The sequence below is a fragment of the Pan paniscus genome, chromosome 5 (assembly GCF_029289425.2).
Source record: "Pan paniscus chromosome 5, NHGRI_mPanPan1-v2.0_pri, whole genome shotgun sequence".
NCBI lineage: Eukaryota > Metazoa > Chordata > Mammalia > Primates > Hominidae > Pan > Pan paniscus.
In genome coordinates this window covers 171,222,102-171,230,922 of record NC_073254.2, presented here as the reverse complement: position 1 = coordinate 171,230,922, position 8,821 = coordinate 171,222,102, and the positions used below count along the sequence as shown (strand labels likewise).

At 41.4% G+C, this 8,821-nt stretch overlaps 1 non-coding gene across 1 annotated transcript; it reads right to left on the bottom strand.

Moving 5' to 3' along the window:
• Window positions 1-5,763: 5,763 nt before the first annotated feature.
• LOC112440212 (U6 spliceosomal RNA) lies at window positions 5,764-5,866 on the bottom strand. The gene has a single exon (XR_003028395.1). It is a non-coding gene; the product is annotated as a U6 spliceosomal RNA (small nuclear RNA).
• Between the last annotated feature and the right edge of the window lie 2,955 nt (window positions 5,867-8,821).

The window sequence follows — 8,821 nt, the reverse complement described above, 5'->3', positions numbered from 1 at the left end:
GTAAGACCCTAGATTGTCTAGAGGTTTGATGGTAGATCCTGGGACAGTGAAACTTATCTACTTCTATTTTTCTTCTTTTGAAACAAGGTCTCGTATGTTGCCCAGGCTGGACTCAAACTCCTGGGCTCAAGCGATCCTCCGAATTCAGCCTCCAGAATAGCTGGAATTAGAGGTGTAAGCCACCACACCCAGTGCTACCTACCTCTATTTTCACCACAGACATAGAGTGTAAGTTCTCTTACTCACAAATGCCAGCCATTGGTCATGAGGAAAATCAAGCTCATCTTTATTCCTGAAAATCCATTTTCTTAGTCAGCTGGCGCTGCCATGAAAAAATACCACAGGCTGGGTGGCTTAAATTACAGTCATTTATTTCTCATAATTCTCGGGGCTGGGAAGTCTAAGACCAAGGTGCTGGCCTATATGGTTCCTGGTGAAGGTTCTCTTTTGGCTTGCAGATGGCCCCGTCCCTTTGTTTCCTCACGTGGAGAGGAAGAGAGGGAGAGAGAGACCAAGCTGTCTTGTGTCTCTTCTTATAAGGGCACTAATCCCATCATGAGCACCCCACCTTCACGTCTGCATCTAAACCTAATTATTAACACCTCACAAACGCCCATCTCCAAATGCCATCACATTCCACATTGGGGGTTAGAAATTTTAGGAATATAAATTTGGGGAGGGCAGAACTCAAACCATAACACCAACTCCAAGAGCAGGCTTTGCTAAGTAAAGGTTGGTTGTGCTTTAGAGCTCTAACAGTTCTGGGAGGTCATTGTGAAATAGGCCTATTGTCACTTGTTGAAGGTTGTGCAACTCCTAGTGGCTGAACCATCAGATTCCAAACTTCATTCTTTTCATTATATCAAATAAATGGCCTTGAAAGATCTGTAATGAGGACAAGAGTGACCAGTCAGAAAAATGGCAAAGAAACCAGTAACAAAAGGGAATATGACAATTAAGTGCATAATAAATCGGGTGGGGAGATAATGAAAAATAAACAAATAAAGGAAGAATGAATGAATGGGATTTAGGGCAGGCATCGATTACTTAAAAAAGAGACTGAAAAGTCTGAGGGAATCTTTTGTGAAAATTAATGAAATAGGCCCAGCATTTTCTGACCCGTGTTTTATGTGTGTGCAAGGCTCATGTTTACAGTTATTCTTGAACACTCCTTGCTCTATCCCACCCTCCCAAGTCTTTTGACCTCAGGAAAAATCAGTCTAAAGAGATTTTGTCATCTCCAGCTGTCCCAGTTGCCCATCAAATCCAGCCTTTGTTTCTCTTGCAGCCTCATTGTCTCTGATTGCAACTTTAACCCTGTCTTGAATTGTCTAAGAGGCTGGGGGCTGACAGCTGAATCCAAGTCTCAGACACACAGACTTTGACCTTTGCAGTCCACTGACCTGCAGAATACATCAGTTAATACACATAGGAAGAGATGCAAAAAAGAGCAACACGAAAGTGGGTAAAGGATTATCAAAGGAGGAGTAAAGAGACGGAGAGCAGAGTGGGCTGAGCAAAGACATCTAGATTAATGATAAGGCGACCAAGGGACAGCTTTAATGCAGGCTGGGAAGGGTTCTGGAGGCAGTGTTAGCAGCCATTTCTTTACCTGTTTCTTTTCTGTTTTTCTAGCTAAGACTGAAGGAAAGGCGTTAAATACAATCTGGGGTGCAGTGGCTCACACCTGTAATCCCAGCACTTTGGGAGGCCAAGGTGGGCGGATCACCTGAGGTCAGGCGTTTGATACCAGCCTGGCCAACGAAACCTCGTCTCAACTAAAAATACAAAAAAAATTAGCCAGGCATGGTGGCATGCATCTGTAATCCCAGCTTCTTGGGAGGCTGAGGCAGGAGAATCACTTGAACCCAAGAGGCGGAGATTGCAGTGAGCCAAGATCATGCTACTGCACTCCAGCCTGGTTGACAGAGCAAGACTCCATCTCAGAAAAAATAAATAAATAAAATAAAAAATAAATAAATACAATCTGGAATTGAGATTAAATATAAGAAATAACTTTCAGAGAGAACTATTTATTTAATAAAGGAAAAGATTATTGACAAGGCTATGTAAGTCACCCTTACTGCATAATACTGAGGCATAATTATTATCAAGCCCTATCTAGAAGTTTGGCAGTCTCTTGGGCACTTCAAATGCATACATTACTTAATTTAATCTTTTTAGGAACTCCCTAAAGTGAATAGTATTACCCCCATTTTACGGAAAAGTAAACTGAGGCTCAAGGATGGTAAGGGACTTGCCAGGGACCTATGCAGTGGGTGGCACAGCTGAGTTTAGGCCAATTTACATTGGACTCTAAAGCCAATGCTCTTGCCACTCGATCAGCAGGAACCATGGTCTTGAATTGCTTCAGACTAAGCCCAGGGAATGATCAAATCATCTCGGTGGGCTGCAAACCTGCCCTATCTCAGGGACTGGGTGAAAGGTAAGAGAAAGGAGGAGAGAGGAACTGAGAGTGACCTCATGGGGTGATGTCTCCTAGTACCGCCCCCAGCATAAAGCCAAGAAAAACTTTCATCAGTTTCCCTCAGAGTAAATCCCTTTGCATTTGAATTAATGATGTAAGAAGTCCAAGATCAGGGTGCCCGCCTATTTAATTCCTCAGTGAGGGCAACTTCCCAGCTGCCAGAACTGTGAGAACTAAATGTCTGTTGTACGAGCCACCCAGTCTATAGTATTTTGTTACGGCAGTCCCAGCAGACTAGGACAGTGATGTTCAGAGAAAAGATGCCAGAGGCCTTGTCCCAGGCCATGACGATACCACTGAGCTGAGGGAGGAAAGCTCCCACCAAGGTTTGAAATGCAAGAAAAAATGATGTCTGGCAGGGCGCAGTGGCTCACACCTGTAATCCCTGCACTTTGGGAGGACAAGGCGGGAGGCCAAATGAACTCCTCACTTGAGGTCAGGAGTTTGAGACCAGCCTGGCCAACATGATGAAACTCTGTCTCTACTAAAAATACAAAAATTAGCCGGGCGTGGTGGCAGGTGCCTGTAATCCCAGCTACTCCGGAGGCTGAGGCAGGAGAATCGCTTGAACCTGGGAGGCAGAGGTTGCAGTGAGCTGAGATCACGCCACTGCACTCCAACCTGGGTGACAGAGTGAGATTCTGTCTCAGAAAAAGAGAGAAAGAGAGAAAGGAAGGAAGGAAGGAAGATGTCCGCAAAAATGTCAGAGAAAGGACCTCTGAAAAATTTCTCCTCTATGAAAATAACGAGAAAACTGGCAAAAAAGGGAAGAATCAACTCTTTTAGGGCTCTAGAAATTAATCAAATGCTGGCAGGAATTCAGGAAGTATGCATTCAAGAAAAATGGCTGAATCTCAGTAATTAGAGAAATTAGAAAATAGTTTGAGATGAGTGAAAATAAAAACACAGTATACCCAAACTTACGGGATGCAGCTAACCCGCTGCTTAGAGGGAAATTTATAGCTGTAAATGCCAATATTAATGAAGAAGAAAGATCTAAAATCAATAATCTAAACTTTCACCTTAAGACACTGGAAAAGGAAGGGAAAACTAAACCCAAAAACAAGTAGAAGGAAGGATAGAATAAAGACTCTAATGGAAATAAGTGAAATACAGAATAGAAAAACAAGAGAGAAAATCAACAAAACAAAATGTTAATCTTTGGAAAGACCAACAAAATTGACAAAATATTAGCTAAACTAATCAAGAAAAAAAGAAGACTTGATTACTTCCGACTCTACAGAAATAAAAAAAATTATGAGGGGATATTTTGAACAATTGTATGCAAACAAATCAGACAGCAGATATGAAATAGACAAATTTCTAAAGAGACACAAACTATGTAAACTGATCCAAGAAGAAATGGAAATCTGAAGAGACCTATCACAAAGAGATTGAAGTAATAGTAAAAACAAAAGCAAAAATAAAAAAAAAATACTTCCAACACATAAGAGCTCAAGATCAAATGTAAGAAAACAAAGGATTAATAGACCAATGGAAGGAATTGACCAATGGAAGGAAAAGGTGTTAGAATTTCAAGCCCTCAATTATCCCACCTTCCTGTTAAAAAAAAAACACTGATGCTAAAAAATCACATAGCATAAAATATACCATCTTAGCCATTTTTAAGTGTGCAGTTTAATATTGTTAAGTATATTCACATTGTTGTGAAACAGATCTCCCAGTCTTTTTCATCTTGCAAATTCAAAACTTTATACCCATTCAATAATAACTTCCCCTTTCCTCCTCCTCATCCTTTGGTACCCACCATTCTATTTTTTGTTTCTATAAATTTGATGACTACTTCATATTAGTGGAATCATACAGTATTCATCTTTTTGTGACTTGCTTATTTCACTTAGCATAATATTCTCAAAGTTCATTATGTTGCAGCATGTAACAGGATTTTCTTCCTTTTTTTTGTTTTGTTTTGTTTTGTTTTGTTTTTGTTTTTGTTTTTGAGACGGAGTTTCGCTACTGTTTTCCCAGGCTGGACTGCGATGGCGCAATCTCGGCTCACAGCAACCTGCACCTCCCGGGTTCAAGTGATTCTCCTGCCTCAGCCTCCCGAGTTAGTTGGGATTACAGGCATGTGCCACCACGCCCAGCTAATTTTGTATTTTTAGTAGAGATGGGGTTTTTCCATGTTGGTCAGGCTGGTCTTGAACTCCTGACCTCAGGTGATCTGCCCACCTTGGCCTCTCAAAGTGCTGGGATTACCAGTGTGAGCTACCTACCGTGCCCAGCTGGATTGTCTTCCTTTCTAAGGCTGAATAATATTCCATTGTATGCATAGACCACATTTTGTTTCTCCAGTCATCCTTTGGTAGACGCTTGGATTGCTTTCACCTCTTGGGTACCATGAATAAATGCTGCTGTGAACATGGGTATGCAAATATCTTTTTGAGACTCCTCTTTCAATTCTTTTGGAGGTATACCCAGAAGTGGAATTGCTGAATCATAATAGTGCTATTTTTAATTTTTTGAGAAGCTGCCTACTGTTTTCCATAGAGGTTGCAACATTTTATAATCCCACCAACACTGTGCAAGGATGCTGATTTCTCCACATCTTGGCCTTGTTATTTTCTGGGTTTTTAATTTGTTTTTAATTGTACTTGTCCTAATGAGTGTGAGGTGATATCTCATTGAGGTTTTGATTTGCATTTCCCTGGTGACTAGTGACATTGAGCATCTTTCCATATGTTTGTTGGCTATTTGTGTATCATTTTTGTGTGTTTTTTTTGAGACACGGTCTCACTCTGTCACCTAGGCTGGAGTGCAATGGTGTGATATCAGCCCACTGCAGCCTCCACCTCCTGAGTTCAAGCGATTCTACCTCAGCCTCCCAGGTAGCTGGGACCACAGGCATGTGCCACCATGCCGGGCTAATTTTTGTATTTTTAGTAGAGGCAGGGTTTCACCATGTTGGCCAGGCTGGTCTCAAACTCCTGATCTCAAGTGATCCACCTGATTTGGCCTCCAAAAGTACTGGGATTACAGGTGTGAGCCACCACAGCCGGCCTTGTATAGCATCTTTAGAGATGTCTATGATGTCTGTTCAAGTCGTTTGCCCTTTTAAAAACGGGATTTTTTTGTTGAGTTTTAGGAGTTCTTTATACATTCTGCACATTAACCCCTTTTCAGATATGACTTGCTACTATTTCAACCCATTCTATAGGTTCCCTTTTTACTTCATTGATTATGTTCTTTGACACACAAAGGTTTTTAAGTTTTATGTAGTCCTATTTGTCTATTTTTTCCACCTTCCTTTTAAAAAAATATTAGAATGCTTCACAAAATTGCATCTCATCCTTTTGCAGAGGGCATGCTAATCTCTGTGTCATTCTAATTTAGTGTATATGCTGTCAAAGCTAGCACCCAACTATCCTTTTAAAGTTGATTTTCTTTTATTTATTCCAATCTTACTTTTCAAGCAGATTTCCGACGCCAGGTATCCTATACCTTGATTCAGTGACTTCCAAACTTGAATATGCACCAGAATCTCTTGGAGGGCTTGTTACATCATAAATTGCTGGGTCCTACCACAGAGTCTTTGATTGAGTAGACCTGGGGTGGGGTTTAAGGATTTACATGTGTAACAAGATATCAAATGATGCTGGTCCTGATGGTCCAGGACCACACCTTGAGCACTGATGCTCTAGTCAAATTCAATCGGTCCATGTTTTTTAGAGATTATTGCCTTTGCTCATGCTGGGCTTTTTTTGGTTTGTTTGTTTTGTTTTCTGCCCAGAATGCCCTTTATTCAGACACCTCCTCTACAGGCTTTCACTAAGCCCTCAAACTGGAATGAATTGCTCTCCTGAGTTTCTATGTCACTTTATATTTATTTTATCTCTTATCACCTACCTTTTACTTTTTTTAATTTTTATTGAGACGGAGCCTTGCTCTGTTACCCAGGCTGGAGTGCAGTGGCGCGATCTCAGCTCACTTCAACCTCCGCCTTCTGGGTTCCAGCGATTCTCGTGCTTCAGCCTCCCAAGTAGCTGAGATTACAGGCACCTGCCACCATGCCTGGCTGATTTTTGTATTTTTAGTAGAGATGGGGTTTCACCATGTTGGCCAGGCTGGTCTCGAACTTCTGACCTCAAGTGATCCACCTGCCTTAGCCTCCCAAAGTGCTGGGATTACAGGGGTGAACCACGGCACCTGGCCACCTTTTACTTTTGATTTGACTTATTTACATACCAGTCACACCGTCTATTAGGATGATAAGGTTTTGGATGTCAGTGCTCATGTTTAACTTATCTTTCTACATCCTCCAGTGCCTGGCAGAGTTTCTCACCTATACTAGGCATGCAATGGATATTTGTTAAATGAATGAAAAAATAAGGAAATACTCTGTGAAGAAAAAGACAGCAATATTAAGGAAAGAAAAAATGAATAAAAAGAAATAGAAAAAAGGAGATGATAAATGTGTTGGAATAAAGTGGGAATTCCTCCAGAAGGGAGTTTTGTTTTGCCAACTAAATGCAAAGCAAAAATAGGCCAGGTCTTCCCAGCTGTTCTTTTTGTCTGTTTTCTTGCAGCTGTGCTAGAATTTTTTTTTTCCAGGCCAGAATTGCTAATCACCATGCCAGTACGGCCCTTGTGATTTAATAAGAAGAAAAAGATTGGGGGACTTTAATTCCCAAACACTTAGGGTGTGAATCTGGAGGGGTACAATGTTCTATCACGTTGACTGAAATCCAGACTGCACCTTTCATCTGATGAAAGACCATGACACTTTTCCCTGTGGAGAACTGGACAGATGCCATTGTAATATTTAAAAAAAAAAAAAAAAACAGTATTGAAGAAAGTTACGAACTCTAGAATTAGTTGATTATGCATAACTTTTTTTTCAGACAGGGTCTTGCTCTGTCACACAGGCTGGAGTGCAGTGGCATGATCATAGCTCACTGCAACCACGAACTCTTGGGCTCAAGCAATCATCCCGCCTCAGCCTCCCAAGTAGCTAAGATTAAAGATGCGTGCCATCATAACCAGCTAATTTTTGTAAATGTTTTTGTAGAGATATAGGATCTCGCTGTGTTGTTTAGGCTGGTCTCAAACTTCTGGCCTCAAGTGATCCTCCTGCCTTGGCCTCAAAAGTGCTGGGATTATAGGCATGAGCCATCATGTCTGGGCCTATGCATGAAATTTTAAATTAATTGTATGTGTGTGTGTGTGTGTGTGTGTGTGTGTGTGTGTGTTTTGAGACAGAGTCTCACTCTGTCACCCAGGGTGGAGTGCAGTGGCATGATCTCGGCTCACTGCAACCTCCACCTCCCGGGTTCAGGCAATTCTCCTGCCTCAGCTTCTGAGTAGCTGGAATTACAGGCATGCACCACCACATCTGGCTAGTTTTGTGTTTTCAGTAGAGGCAGGGGTTTCAGCATGTTGGCCAGGTGGTCTCGAACTCCTGACTTCAAGGGATCCACCCACCTTGGCCTCCCAAAGTGCTGAGATTACAGGCATGAGCCACCGCACCCGGCCTTTAAAATTAATTTTTATAAAACGATCCCAGTCTACAATTCTTTATTAACATTTATGATCCTACTTCTCCAGCAGGTTGGATTGGGCATACTTCTAACTTTTGCATCTTAGTTTGATTCTTTATTTGGTTAGCCTTCATTTAAACTAGCAATCTGCAATAGGGTGTTTTCTCTACCATGCTATGCACGTGGCCTGGCAGAGAGCTTTTCTGGTGCATTTTTGAAAAGGCCCATAACCTGGGAATACGGTCCCACTACAAACACTAAGGAAAGAAGCAAACCACAAAGGGATCAAGGATTTCTCATGGAACATGTGCCCTGAACACCCTCTGGAAGTTTCTGTGATGTTTGCTGTCATGGCAATGGATTACTCCGGATTAGGCTGCTGCCCCGGGATTGTTCTGTTCACCTGCTTGCTGTTTTCATTTTTGTTAGCTTGCTGTTTAGACACTTAAGGTGGATTCCATTTTGTTATCCAGATGTTTCTATGCCCAGGGGCACTAGCATGCATTCTAATCACTGGGCATGTATTGCTCTTTAATAGTATGTAGAAAATTGAGAAAGCCTTGAGAGCTGGCCTGAAAAATTTATTAGTCCCTCACTAAAACTTCATCTTTAAAATCATGTCTCTATGGTGTGATTGTACCTGGAAGAACTAGAACTCAACCACTCAATTATGAGCTCAAGAGTGTATGAAATTGAACATGCTCAGAAATTAATCATTTTTCTCATCTCTTCTGTGAATGATATCTCAGCAGTCAAGTTATCTTTCACTGCTAGGGGATATTCAAAAGTAAGAATTTGGAAGATCTTACTAAAAGGCTTTAGATAGAACCTGGAA